This window comes from Heterocephalus glaber, unplaced genomic scaffold (genome assembly GCF_053883595.1).
Source record: "Heterocephalus glaber isolate CG9 unplaced genomic scaffold, H.glaber_assembly_v1.0 deba00001531, whole genome shotgun sequence".
In the NCBI taxonomy this organism is placed as follows: Eukaryota; Metazoa; Chordata; class Mammalia; order Rodentia; family Bathyergidae; genus Heterocephalus; species Heterocephalus glaber.
Window position 1 is genome coordinate 15,759,516 of NW_028258329.1, and position 14,741 is coordinate 15,774,256.

General features: G+C 37.2%; 1 protein-coding gene across 2 annotated transcripts in view; it reads left to right on the top strand.

Annotated features, from left to right (window-relative positions):
* Agbl1 (AGBL carboxypeptidase 1) overlaps positions 1 to 14,741 on the top strand; it is an 832,602-nt gene that overhangs the window by 314,524 nt on the left and 503,337 nt on the right. The gene's annotated exons all lie outside the window — the stretch shown is intronic.

A 14,741-nucleotide genomic window follows, 5' to 3' on the forward strand; every position in this document is an offset into this window, starting at 1 on the left:
CGAGGGTGAATACATTTAAATGGCTTAAACATAAAAGGCAGGTTGCCAAGCAACTGGGAATCAGAAATACCCTTGTCAGGTTATGTAAGTGAAGGACTGGCTGCCACCACTAGAGTCATTTTGATTGCAGCAGCAGTAGTAATAACAATCCGTATTCTATTTAAATTTTTTCTCTTACTTCTTTCCTTGCTCCCTCTATCTCTTGTTGTAACTAGTACCTCAGCCTTATTTTAAGATATAATAATTCTGTTTAAAGTAGCATCTGTCTGTCACTGGTCTTAGTTCTAGTCTGTAGTGTAAATAAGCAGTAAGGACTTTCCTTTATTCCTGAAACAACTCTAGGCTCTCCCAAACAACCTGTACTATGATAACCCTTGCAAGAGTAAAAATTTCCACAACCCAGAGCAAGTGACGCAGCTATTGAAATTTCCAGGCACAATTTCAGTTTTAAATTGTTCTGCTCCAGTGTCAGGGAGTGACATATGTTTTGGGGCTTCAGACTCTTAAATTTTCTCCTCCTACTTTATTGGGCCTTATGGCTCAGAACCATAATTTATTCACTGTGCTGTTCTCACTTGTTTTTGCTGCTATATAGATCTCATTTGTGTGAACTAGCTGGGACTGGACAGGGTTTGCAGGGAACTTAAGGTCTCAGAAAGATGCTGCCCTGTTGGAAGAGAAAGAATCATCCTATTTGCTTATTTCAAAGCAATTCATTGCATATGAGTTCATGTGTTCTTCCCCTAAGTCTTTTCATCTTCCTTGTGCCCTTTGTCTTGGTCATTTTCCTAGTTGCTGAGACAAAATACCCTATGCCTGCAACTTAAAGGAGGAGGTTTGTTTTGGAACATGTTTCAGTACATAGCTGGCAGGCTCCAAATCATGAATGCATGGTGGAAAGACCCAGGTGGGGGAAAGGTGCTCACCTCATGCAGCCAGGAAGCAGAGAGTGAGAGTACAGGGAGGAGCTGGAGAAAGCAGGTATACCCATCTAGGTTGTGCCCCTGGTAACCCACCTCTTCTGATCTGACCCCACTTCCTAACACCACGTTAGCTATAATTCCCCCATAATCTAGCCACCCTCCAAAGGCCCCACCTCTGAGTACATAAGGCTCTTGGGAGACATCTAGGTGTAAACTATGACACCCTTGTTCACTGTTGTATCATAACATGCTACAACAGAATTGCTTGTGTAGCCTCTGTGACACTACAGGGTCAGAAACTTTGCTCCTGGAGTAAACTGACTTTGGAATCTGTAGTCTACTCTCTTAATGACTTTGCTTTCTTTTTCTGTTCAAATACTTTTTTTTATCAGATAATGTGAGAAAGAGTGTAGCAATAAACTGTATGTGACTGGAAAACAGAATTATCGATTGATTTCAAAGTTCTCTGAATGATGTCAGTAGTTTTCTCTTTCTTTAAGCTTCTCATCTTTTGGTGTCTTACAATGTACTGAAATCTGGTGAAGTGTAATGGTGGGATGTGCTGGGACCATGCAAAGATTCTCTTCCAGCTCATACTAATTTTATTTCTCACAGTTGCTGTTATACATAGATTCTGTTGACATAGTGCTCAGACCAGGAGCTATAAAAGGAGATTCTATGAGTCTTGGCCATGCCTTCCATAAGGCGCTCCTTCAGAGACAGCCAGTATGGACTCAGCCTCATGCCCAGAGGCCATTAGATGCCTGAGCCTTCCTGAGACCCCTTGGAGGAACCCAGTTAATGCTTTCTTCTGGCAGCACTAACTCTACAAGGGAGCTGTGGGTGCAGAGGAGCCAGTAGTGTGGGACAAGTGAGTCAGTAAGTCTGAGGCACAGTTGCAAACCTCCCTGAGAACAGCTCATAGACTGGTGGGGCGGGCACACAGCATCTGTGTGCAATTTCCCTGATGCAATTACACACTTCTCCCAAGTGACTGTTGTTTCTGTGTGTAGTAAATTCTTAAACCCAATCTAAATACTGTATTATTATGCTGTATATATTATGTATCATTATAGCACAGATGTATTATTTTTATTCCCAACATATTATAATATAACACAATCTCCAGAAAAATCTGTACAGTTTGATGCAGATGAGGAAATGCAGATGAATTTGCTCATATTTATGCAGAATCTAAAATTGTTATCTCAGCCTCGATTATACCACTTCCTCTTGGTTATCTAGAAATTGCCTAGGAATAGATTTGCTGATTTTCTTTTCATTTATGCCCATTATGTAACCCCACTTTCTTACAGTTTAGACAGAAGAGTGTGAAATTACTCTTAGCAAAAAAATGTGAATGTGTAGTATTTGGAAATTGGATTGTTTCATGAGAAGTAAAGTGATAGAACAGAATGTTTTGTTTTTTGGGAAAACACTTTGTTCTTTTATCCATTTTCTCAATGTCTCAACTATATGCCATTGAGGTACAATAAACTTACTATTAAATGTGGTGAAAAGTTACAGTTACAGGGATGGTAGAAGGTCTAGGTTCTCATTGTTCAATATACGCACTAGTGTTATGGTTTACGTATCTAGAATGTCACCCCAGATTCTCATGTGCTCAGAGGCAGAGCTTTTGGAAGGTGATTGGATCATGGAGGGACTAGTTGCTGTGTGTGGTTAGGAGGTGGGTTCTGTTTCGAGGCAGGTCACCTTCCTGCCTGGCTCCTCCCTCTCTCTCTGGTTCCTGGCTGCCAGACGATGAGCAGCTGTCCTCTGCCCAGACCCTCCCACCGTGTCCTTCTTGCTTTGGAGCCAGCCAAACATGGATTTGTGAGTCAAAATAAACTTCTCTTTAAGTTGTGGGTGTTGAGTATTACATCCCAACAAAAGGGAAAGTGATTAAGATGAGTAACCATAAATCACATGAAGCTAATGAGCAATTACAAATGATTAGTCCAAATTGAGATGCGCTGCAAATGTAAAATAAATTCCTGTCTTCTGATGTCTTGAGTACAAAAAAGTGAGAAATATCTCATTAATTGTTTTTCGTATTGTTTGCCTAGTGAAATGGTAATATTTTGTATCTGAGTTAAATACATTGTATTATTAAAATTAATTTCCATTTTTTTTTAATTTTCAAAAATGTAGCTGCAAAAATATACCCAGGTGGCTTGCATTACATCTCTGTTGGACAGCGAGAACTTTGTTTCTCAGAAGTGTAAACTCGTGGATCAATAATGTCACCACCAACTGGGAGCTAGGTAGAGATGCAGAATCTTGGACTGCCTGAGACTTGTTGGAACAGAATTTGCCTTTAATAAGATCTGGAGAGGGTGAACTTGGACACTGCAGTTTGAGAAATACTGTACTAGCTGAGGGGCATTTCTTCAGGCCCTAACTTTTTTTTAACTACCAATTGAGAAAGTTTTCTTCTTAGATACTGACTCCTCCAAGAGCCTTCTTTTCTAAAGTGATGACCCCAGCCCTCCTTTGTCAGTCTCCATTTTTTCCCTTTCCTTTATTTTTCTTCATAACACTTACTGTTTGTCTTTTGTACTAGAAGGTAAACCCCATCACATTGGATGAGACTTTGACTCTGTCACCTCACAGTTCCAGTTATAGTTCTGTTGAACTACAACAGATCAATACCTATCTTTTGAGTGAATGAATGAGTGAATACATTTTGACAAAACTGGGCACAGAGGAGTTAAGTACAATAGCTGATCACAGTTAAGTACACTCATCTACTCAGCAAACAGTTCCTGAATGATGCCATTGTGCACAGCTTTAGGAGCAGAGAAATAAGGTACCAAAAACAGTTGTAGAACTTGAAGAGACCAAATGTGAATATGGATTTTAGGACCACATGGTGAGTTGTGAGTAGCTGTATAGATCATGTGCCATGGGATCTAGGGGAAAGGAGCTGTCCTCCCTGCCAGGAAGAGTTGAGGAAAGCTTCGGAATGAAGGGCTTAAGAGTTTCCTGGGAAGAAAAGTGTGATGAAAAGGAATGAGCATGGTGTATTTTGGAAAGAATAAAAAGCAGAATGAAGAAAACTGGACTCCGGAGTGACAGGAAATGTGACTGTAGACACGGGCTGGGGTTACTCAGTGTGGATTTTCAAGGAGGACTCTATAAGGGGTATAGATTCTACTATGTTTTGTTATGCAGACGGTGATCCAGTCAAGTTTGGGTTTTTGTTTATTAATATTTTTTAAAAAACCATGAAAGCCACTATGTAGCTGGACTGGTGTAAGGAAGAGGTTGTGGGCAGAAAGTAGAAAAGAGCGAGAGTTGCGTGTTTGAGAGAAGAGAAATGAGAGGTGGGCAGGCCCTTGAGGTCCTTGGCATTCTTGAGAAATCAGCTTTATTTCAAGATTTTCTTCCCTGCTGAGTGTATTACTTATAACCTGTGAAGAAGTTTAGAAGGTTTAAGAAAAAGGCTTCTGGATTTCTAATAGGACATTCATGATTCCTTAATCAATTTTCACAGCTCATCAGCTTCAGAGGGCCTGGGTCAGCCTTGGTCTCCATGCCCTCCTCCCAGTAAGGGTAGCAGGGCATGAGAATCTCTTTTCCCCCTCTTCTGTTAGTGCATAAACTCCACATCTCTTTATGAAGAAAATTCTTCACAGAAAAATTTAGAGCTCTTCAGACTCTGACACTTGGGGGGAAACAGAAATCACTTTTCAGACTTTAGGAGAAAATCAGAATGCAAAATTTTGGGAGGGACAGGTCCTCGGTCCACTTGCCACTTGGAGGAGCTTAGGGATAAGGATGGGGAATTTGCCACGAACCTAAAATTTTACTTCAGCATTAGTAGAAACTTGAGAAGTACATTTTGGAAGCCACAAGTTGGTCAATTTCTTATTCTGGTGGCATATGGGTTAGAAAGATAGACCATGCTTAAGAGTTTGTACAAGAGGCCCTATGAGCAGAAGGACCCTGCTCACCTGGGAAGGAATCATGGCCCAGAGGTTAGATGCAAGACAGACCCAGTCTACCCTTGATTTCTCTGGAGTTGATTGATAGCACTGACTATCTATACTTTCTTTTTTTCTGCTATGACCTGACCTTTAACCAGTTCCTTACTCATTAGCATTTACATATAAATATTAGAAAAAGAGAAGAGAGATGTAATTTTGATTCCTGGTTGCAGCTCTATTGAAACAGTACAAAAGACTATAATAGAATTAAAAGGGATGAAACTTTGGGCTAAAAAGCTTAATTTTCATCTACTGTATTTCACATTGCCTTTGATAATCATGAATTTAGTGCTACGAAGACCAAAGAGAGCCTTCTTTATAGAGATTTCAAAAGATTTTAATTTTCTCAAGTTCATTCAATTAGTAACAGGCAGATCCAGACCTTAAACCTTTCTCAAGATTCATAATTTATATGGTGCTTGTTTCCATCCCCACTTATGATGTTTTGTTTCAATAGGATTCATTTTGGCCTTCCTCTTACATATACATGCACAGGATTTTACAAGATAAAATGAAGAGAATATTGGATTTTGAATCACAACACTTGAGTTTTTCTCTTGCTTTCTGTCTTTTCTAGACATATAAACAAGAAGGGGATAATACCTATCTTGCCTACTTCACAGATTTTTTCCTATGTACTAAAGAAATAATGTAGGTGAAAGTGGCTTTAGAGCTGCAAGGTGCAATGGAAATGTCATGAATGGGTTGATATGTAATCCCACACATTTCAATGGAGCTAGCCAAAATTATTTGTTAATCTGTCAGATATCCACCATAACATGACACGGATTTGAAAGACTCTTTTGATTCTGCAGTATTGAAGAAATTCAGCCTCAGACATTAGAAATGCATTAGGAGTGAGTGATACAACCTTTGGAGAGAAGGAAATCGTACTATGTACAAAAAATGAAGTAGGATTGTCTCCCCGAGAATCAATAGAAAATATTCTTTAAAAGAGTGTAAGACAGTTCAATAACTTGGAAATTCTGATGAAAATTATTTTCCCTTCTCTTTGAAAACAAGTATAAAAACCACATATAACAAAAACCAAACAAGTAAATTTTATTATTTTTGGAATATAAGGAGACACATTTCTAGGTACTTTTAAAGTCTGTTAAATTCAGTCAACTTTTAAGATCTGTTAAATGCAGGATTCCAGTGGAAGGAACATGGAGAGAAGTGAAAAATGGAGGTTTGTCAGTAGGAGTGATACAATTCTATGCCTTCCAAAAATATTTTTCAAAACTAAAGATAAAATGAGTTCATTTTCAGACTGGCAAAAAGGGAGAATATTCATTACTAGCACACCTAGAGTCATTTTTAGACAAAAGGAAAATGAAACCTGGTAGAAGTCTGTAGGTGCAATAAGGAGTGAAGAATTAAAAAGATAAAGGTGATTTAATCTAAATTAATATTGACTTTATAACAAAATAGATGCAAATGTTTTGTAGGTTTTAAGATACATTGTGGAAATTATAACATAATAGATTATATTATACTATGAAAAGTCAAGGACGCATTTTATAACCTCTAGGGTAACCAACTACAGAAGAACAAAACGATACATAACGACTAAGCTAATTGAGGAGACAAAGGAACAATGGGATAAAAACTAGCCAATCAATCTAAATGAAGGTAAGAGAGAAAAGAAAATCGATCATGCAATAGTTAGGACAAATGGAGAGCAAATAATAAAATGATAACATTAAACCCATGTATGTCATCAATTACAACAAATGTAAATTGACTGAATGCTCCAATTGAAAGAAAACAAAAGAATGTCAGACTGGATAAAATACCGTATCTAACTACATGGTGCATTGAATAACAAATACTGTACCTGCTGCAAGGTTGGAGTATAGTTGAAAGTAAAGGAATGAAAGAAGATATACATTTCAAATACTAATCAAACAAAAGCCTGCCCAGGCATATTATTTCACAGAAAAGAGACATAAAAGCAAAATGCCTTAGGAGAAGTAGACTTTATAGTGATAAAAAGTTCAGTTAATCAGGGAAATGTTAAGAATTCTAAGTCTGTATACAGTTAACCCTGTAGCCTTAAAATAAAGAACTGACAACAATATAAGAAGAAATAGGCAAATGTACAATAGTCTTTGGAGATTTTTCATACACATTTCTCAGAACAAGTAGACATAGTATCAGTAAGGATAGAGGAAATAGAACAATATGACTAAACAACTTAACTTTTGTAATGACATTGTGTAATGACATTTTGGTAAATGAATGTGCTGCACCAATGAACTCAGTTTCTTCTAAGTTCTTTTTTGTAAAAGGACAAAAATATTAAAACAAAAAAAAGTGCAAGGAAGGAAAAATAAAAATTAGTGACAGAAATTAATGAAAGAAAAAAATAGTTATGAAATAAAAACCCTTTTGATACTGATCAAGAAAAAAAAAACTCTCAGAAAGAAAAATAAAGACTATCACCAGTGACCCTTAAATGGAATAAGGCAAGTTTAAAGATAACTTTGTGCCAAGAAATTAGAAAATTTAAGTTAAAATGCTCAATTTTAGCATAGCATAATTACCAAACTGACAAAAGTAGAACTAGAAAATCTAAATTGTTGAATTTCTTAGTATGCAATTTGAATGTTTTAAAATAATTTGAATTTTTTATTATATAATTGGGTTACTGTTAAATTGTCTGGTGACCTCACCAGAGAATTTTACTGTATATGTAAGGAAGAAATACTTCTAATCTTGAAAAATTTTCCACAGAAAAGTAAAAAAAGTAGTGGTTTCCAACTCGTCATAACACTGATACCTAACTCTGACAAGAATATTGAAAAAAGAAAAATTGTAGGATTATCACTCTTATGAGACTTAGATGCAGACATCCTAAAGAAACAACTGAATCCAGAATTATATAGAAAGATAATATATCAAAATCTAATTGATTTTATTCCAGGAAAGTGATGTTGACATAAACTGAAGAAAAAAATCAGTCAGTGTTGAAACAAAATTATGTCTAAGATTTGTTTCAAAATAATCTTGTGAGAGGTGGAGTGTGAGTGGGAGTATAAATGAAACAGAATGGCTCTGAATTAATAATTGTGTTTTTTGTAACTGAGTGATAAATACATTTGTGTACATTTAAAACTTACATAAAGGAAGTAAAAATAAAAAAATCCATCTGATTTTATTATCTGATTACATTATAAGATAAAGGAGAAACCCTTGTATTCATTTCAGTAGAAACTGAAAATATTCCTTGAAATAATCTGGTATAATTTAAATTTAACACTCTTAGGAAGGGCCTGGGATTGAGCTCTGTGGGTAGAGCATGCATGAAGCCCAGGGCTTGATCCCCAGCACTGAGGAGAAAGTGTCCTCTGAGGAGAGTGATGGAAGGGAACTTTCTTTATCTGATAAAGGATACTTTCAAAAGTCTTAATAGTGAAATGGTTAGTTTTCTTTCTACACTGGGAACAGGAGACAGATTGCCTTACCACCACTTTTGTTCAGTATTGTACTAGAGTCTAGCTTGTGTAACAAGCTGGAGTTTTTTGTCCTTACTATTTTCATATTTTGGGCCACAAAATTTATTCTCTGAGAGACTGCCCCACGCACAGTAGTGTGTTTGGCAGCATCCCTGGCCTCTGCTCAGTAGAGGACAGCAGCATTCTACCCCCTAATGTGACAACCAAAGTCACATTTTACATGGGCAAACTTACCCGGGATGGGGAGGTTAAAATTCTCTCCCACTGAGAACTAAAAAAAAAAAAAAGAAAAAGAAAAACATACTTTAAGATTTGAAAAGGAAAAATGAAACTTACTGTTTGCAGAAAATTGGATGCATTAGAAAATCCTCAAGGATACCATGAGGGGAGAAATATGGATTTTATCCTTTACACCACACCATACGTATAAGACCTAATGTAAGTGATCTAAAGGTTAAAAAGGACTCAAATATTAGAAAGGAAAATCCTTGTCAAATTGAGTTAGATAAAGATTTTAAAATGGGATGAAACTGTCCATACCATAAAAGAAAAGAGATTGGATAAATTTGATGTTTTCAAAATTGAAAAAGAAAAGTTTTGTGCTTCAAAATGCACAGTCAAAATGAAAAGCCAAGTTAAGGAATTGGAGGAAAAACTTGCTAAATGCGTATCTATTAAAGAACTTTATTTAAAAAATATAAAAAGCTCTTCAAATTTAATAATAGGATGAAAACTGATTTTAAAATGGGCAAAAGATATGAACAAACATTTCACTTATGAAGGCACACAAGTGGCTAAAAAGCACACTAAAATGTTCCTGTCATTAGTCATTAGGGAAAAACAAATTAAAAGATTTAGATGCTACTATCTAAGTATTAGGATACCCAAAATTAAAAAGTAAGGATGATATAAAAGGTAAGTCAACATATGGGTCAGTTAGAATTCAATCCCTGAAATAAACAGATTAAAGAAGGAGAAGTTTGTTTTGGCTCATGTTTTTTAGAAATTTTAGTCCATAGTTGGCTGGCTCCGGGCCAGAAGTTGCATGGGTGAAGAGCCTGCCACAAAGGAGACCTGCTCACATCATGGTGAAGGACGAAATCCAGAGGGGAAATACCTCCTAGAGGGTATATAAATACACCCAAGCCACCAGTGACCAGCCTCTTCTTGCAGCCCCACCTCCTAACATCACATTAAGCTACACTGCCCCCATAATTTAATCACCTTTCAAAAGCTCGGCATTAGAGTACATGAGACTCTTGGGGGACTTCTAGACATAAACCATAACGGCTCTCCTGGCCGTTTCTTCTATCTTTTAATTCCAGTCTTTTGCTATTCAGCTCCAGTGCGACTGCCCATCCAATGACACCTTTCACCATGATTCCTGTGGTGCTCCCATAGCTTCCAAGATTGCTTCCAGGTCCTGCTTGTGCCATAAAAGCCTGTAGAAGCAGGTAGAGACTTGGCTTTGTAGCTGCTGCTGCTGCTGCTGCTGCTTCTTCTTCTTCTTCTTCTTCTTCTTCTTCTTCTTCTTCTTCTTCTTCTTCTTCTTCTTCTTCTTCTTCTTCCTCTTCCTCCTCCTCCTCCTCCTCCTCCTCCTCCTCCTCCTCCTCCTCCTCCTCCTCCTCCTCCTCCTCCTCCTCCTCCTCCTCCTCCTCCTCCTCCTCCTCCTCCTCCTCCTCCTCCTCCTCCTCCTCCTCCTCCTCCTCCTCCTCCTCCTCCTCCTTCGATTTTGTACCACATAATCTCTGCAGTTTGCAAATAGAATCTACTTAGGCTTTTTCTTCTACCACTTTCCTTTCTTTTCTTCTCTGGGAAGCACTTATTTAAACAGGACAAACTAGATCAAATGCTATCTCTCATGTGAAAATTCACTTTTCTATGCTTCCTCTTCTTTGGTGCCCTAACTGAAGATATCTCACCTTTATAAAAATTGACAAGTGATTATTATTCACCGAAAAGGTAAATATTTCAGATAGAAGTAAAAAGGACAAAAAATTGCTCTGGCACTGCCACTCATAGGTAGGTCTCTATGTACAGGTACCTTTAAAATAATCTTGTAACTACCTACTTGTGGGGTTCTGCGATCCAGCTCGCTTTCCTTTTTTTGACTATTTTGTCACAGATATATGTTCTTGTGTCAGCAGGAAGAGATGTGTCACTTTTAACAGCTGAATATTATTCTGTTTTATGTATCACTTCTTTAGTTCACTTTCTGTGGATGCGCATTTAAGTCATTTCCAGTTGTGTGCAATATTATAAATAATGCCATAATGGGTATTCCACTGTGATTTGAAAATGTCTTGACAAATGTCTCTCATCACACTGGATGGTAATTATCTATGGGCCTGTCTTTCCCACCAGACAATTATTAGTACCTGGAGGGTGGAAATCATTATTTCTTTTGGAATCTTCACTATCCTGCAGATATTCAGCAGGTGTTCAATATACACTGTAGAAAGAAAGGAGGAATAAAGGAATGGATGTTAATATAATTTGGTGCACATGTATATCATCACATGTCTTTAGTTTTTGCTCAAATTTTCGCTGGCCTATAGTTTGTTATTTTTTAGGCATTATTAAATTCCTTGCTTGTTTCTAATTTCTTTATAGATGTCATTACCACTGACATAAATTCAATGTTATTTTAATATTCAGAATATGGTCAAATCGTGACTCCTTCATAGCTTGTGGTAGTCTCTGGAATAGATTTTTTGAATTGTGGAGAAATAGTCTAAATGCTGGTACCTGGCAGTATTTGCTCATCCCTAAGCAGAGATATGTTACTAGGACTTCAGTTGTCAATTACAAGAAGAGAACCACACGCTATGTGTGTTGCACACTATTTTCAGCTGTTATCTATTGTAAGTTCTCTGGAGCACTGTTTGCTGCTACAACTGAATGGTCTCATAAGTTTAATTCACAAATATGACCACAAAATTGTCTTAAATCACAGAAGGAAAAAGAGTAAAACCAACTCAAAAAGGCTGAAATGCTGCTTATGTCTTCATTAGAACCCACCATTTTTCCCATTTGTTTCTTTGGGATGCTAAAAGAGCCTTTTGGTCTTGCAGTGTGTTGCAAAAGAGCATAACATCAACCTGACTCTCCAAAGGAAAGAAGCACACTGTTGATGTCTCTGTAAGAGCTTGCATTTGGCTTATTGACTAATGTACTGCATTGTGGTTGGCATATAAGGCAGTGGAAGCCAAGTGGCTCAGACAATAACAGTGTTCAGTGGGTGTCAAAAATTTACAAGAGCTTAAGCTATTTTTTATTTCTTCTTATCGGGCCAGAAGCACTTACTATTGTTGTCCAATATGTTGCAAATGTACATAGTTCAAAATGCACAAAGAGAGTGATATGCAATTATAGAACTGAAAATAGGCTACTGATTGGGTACAAATTCATCAAGCCTCTTTCTTTCTCAACAAGCTTTTCTTGGACACAGCTTGGCTTGGAAGGAGTGAAAGCGACTGTTAGCAAATGACACAGTGGAAAAGTTGACCTCTTGCGATTTCAGCTCTGCTCAGTTAGCTGTGTATCTGCTCTACCCCAACATGTGTATTCACAAACTTTCAGTTGGTAAATCGTTAGTCTTACATGAAGAACACCTAATTTTCTATGGAGTGAATATTTATATTCCCTTGAAATTTAAACTCCAAAGTGATGGTATTAGGAAGTGGAGCCTTTTGGAGGTGCCTAGGTCATCAGGATAGAGTCCTCACGAGTGAAATTAGTGTCTGCATAAGAGACCCTGAAGACCTTCCTTGTTCCCTCTGCCATGTGAAGACACAAGCAACTGGGAATCAGAAAGAAGGCTCTCATCAAACACCAAATCTGTCAGTACCTTGATCATGGACTTCTCGGTTTCCAGAACTATAAGCAATATGTTTCTGTTATTTGTAAACCATATAGTCTGTGGTGTTCTATTACAGCAACTTGGATAAATTAAGAAAATCCAGTGCTTAATTTCTTCAGAAACTTACATAATTCATCTCAGGTGGAAAATAGTGAGGCAGGAGTTGGAACCCTGAAAATGTCACTCTAAAAGTTATTCCCTAATCACCATGCCAAACTGTCTCTGATTAGGAAAATATATTATCTACAATAATGTCAGAATTATTTTTCTAAAGCACAAGCATTGGCTTGTCTTTTTCCCAATGAAAAGTTTCATCAAGTCACCTTTTCTTAAAGCAGCAGTCCTCAGCTGTTTTTTTCTGGAACATTCATAACAAATATCATTCCCTTTCACCTCATTGTTTTGTGCCTGTTTCTCACCCATCCAGAGAATGATCCAGTTGCATGTCATGCAAGGTAATGTTATTGTAGGGATGCTTTAAAACCTGACTTCATATGCTAGAGTTTTATAGCATGTAGCAGAAGTATGATCACAGTGGGCTAGAGGTATAACAACTTACTGTGTTCAAATGTCCAGAAGTATTATAGAAGCCAGTAAAGGTGTGTATAATTGCTTAAGAAATTTATCAAGAATCCTGGCTCTTTCTACCTTTATGGTCACCATGCTTAACATACTTAGCAAGACTTCTATTCTTTAGGTGGCTCTCTCACCTGAAGATATCATATCTATAAGCAAGACAGGAAAATGAAATAAAGGAAAAGGACACAAAAAAATAAAACCAAGTAGGCATTTGTAAGGTGATGCCATCCTTTTTAATAAGCTTTAGAGAGACTCACCTTGTTTACCATTTACATCTCATTGGCCTTGTCTACCTACAAGAGGTTCAGTGAAACTGAGTATTTTAATCTGAATAAAGTCCCCACCCAACTCAGGGATCTAGTAGTTTAAGGACTGAAAAAGTGATGGACAGCCAGCCAGCAGTTTGTCCTCTATATAATGTAAGCCAACATTTGCATTTTTATTGACCATTGATGATTCTGAATTGGATTCCACTACTGATCACAGGATACTAGTGACATGCTGACTCCATTGTTGAGGACATCTGAACTACAGGAAATATCTAAATCCCTAAAGAGAATATATAAGGTAGGGGTCTTACCAGTTTGACACCAGCCTTTGTAAATTCCTGTTTCACCATCTCAAGCCCTTTGCTTCAGTCACACATAACTTATCTTTTTTAAATGCATTGATTCTCTTTGCCCTGTATTTTTTGCACATATCTTTTTCTCTGCTTAAAAGATCCTTTTCACCTTCTCTGTCTGGTAAGATGATACTTACTCTGCAAGGCCCAGAATACCATCACAGCTCTGGAAATGTCCTTATCTTTCTCTGTCAGATCTATTTTGGGTGCTGTATATACACCTCCCTAGCTCACTTGTCCTTATTTGCTTGCATATATGTCACTGCTGACAAATGCTATGGCCTCTTAGAAGACAAGGACTATAATTTATTCAATTTTTTTCTACCCAGTGCCTCCTGCAATTCCTGGAATATGTTCAAGATACCTGGTTAAGTAAAACACAACTGAATATTATCTCTGGTATAGAGATGACCTACAAGGAGTTGAAGCGAACTGCTCTCACCATAGAAAAATGCATTGACCAATGTCCCTTAAATCTAGATCTCAGTAAATTAATGACTGTCAGCAAAAATGTGGAAGAAACAGATAGATTTTTTCTTTTGGTCTTGGTGATAATCTTAATATAACTCAGTAATTTAAATGTTCATTATTTATATCTACTATTATCTCTTCTTTAGCTCTCTTATTTATAGTTATTGTGTTTTTCTTTGCACATAATTTGATACACAGTTTGTGTTCTGAGAAATCTATTTTTCAGAGTAGAAAAGAAAAGTTTAATGCAAAAATTTGAACTCTTTGGAAAAATGATTAGCTTATTGACTTTTCAGTTGTTTTAGCAGCTGCAATATTTATACTTTGCAAATACCTAGTGATTGTCATTAGAGCAAGTTTAGGAGTAATAAAGAAACTGCATGAGGATACAGAAGGGAAAGAGTGAGGTGCAAACGCAGAATTGGACAAAGGGTTATGGTAGACATGGTGAATTCCTGTTATGATGCTGCCCTTCTCCCTGCTTCTTCTCTGAGTGTATTGGGGACACATATCATTACTCAATCAAAACACTTTTATACTTGAGCCCAGATATGGTCTTAGATTACATCTCAATGTTATGTTGCTCCAGGTATGTTACATCAACAAAGGCAGGAAGATGAGCATATCCTTCAGTTATCAATGCACCCTCCCTAAGCTGTAGTCAGGTCAATAACTTCTCTCTGATGCTTCCCTTTGCAAAATAAGGAAAGTATTGTGATCTAAGACAGAGTTTGCAGGTACTGTATTTCACTCTTCTGTCATGTGTCTGGGTGAGCAGTGGGGTCTGTATTTTATTATCATAACACTCCTGACACACCACTTCTGTTCCTG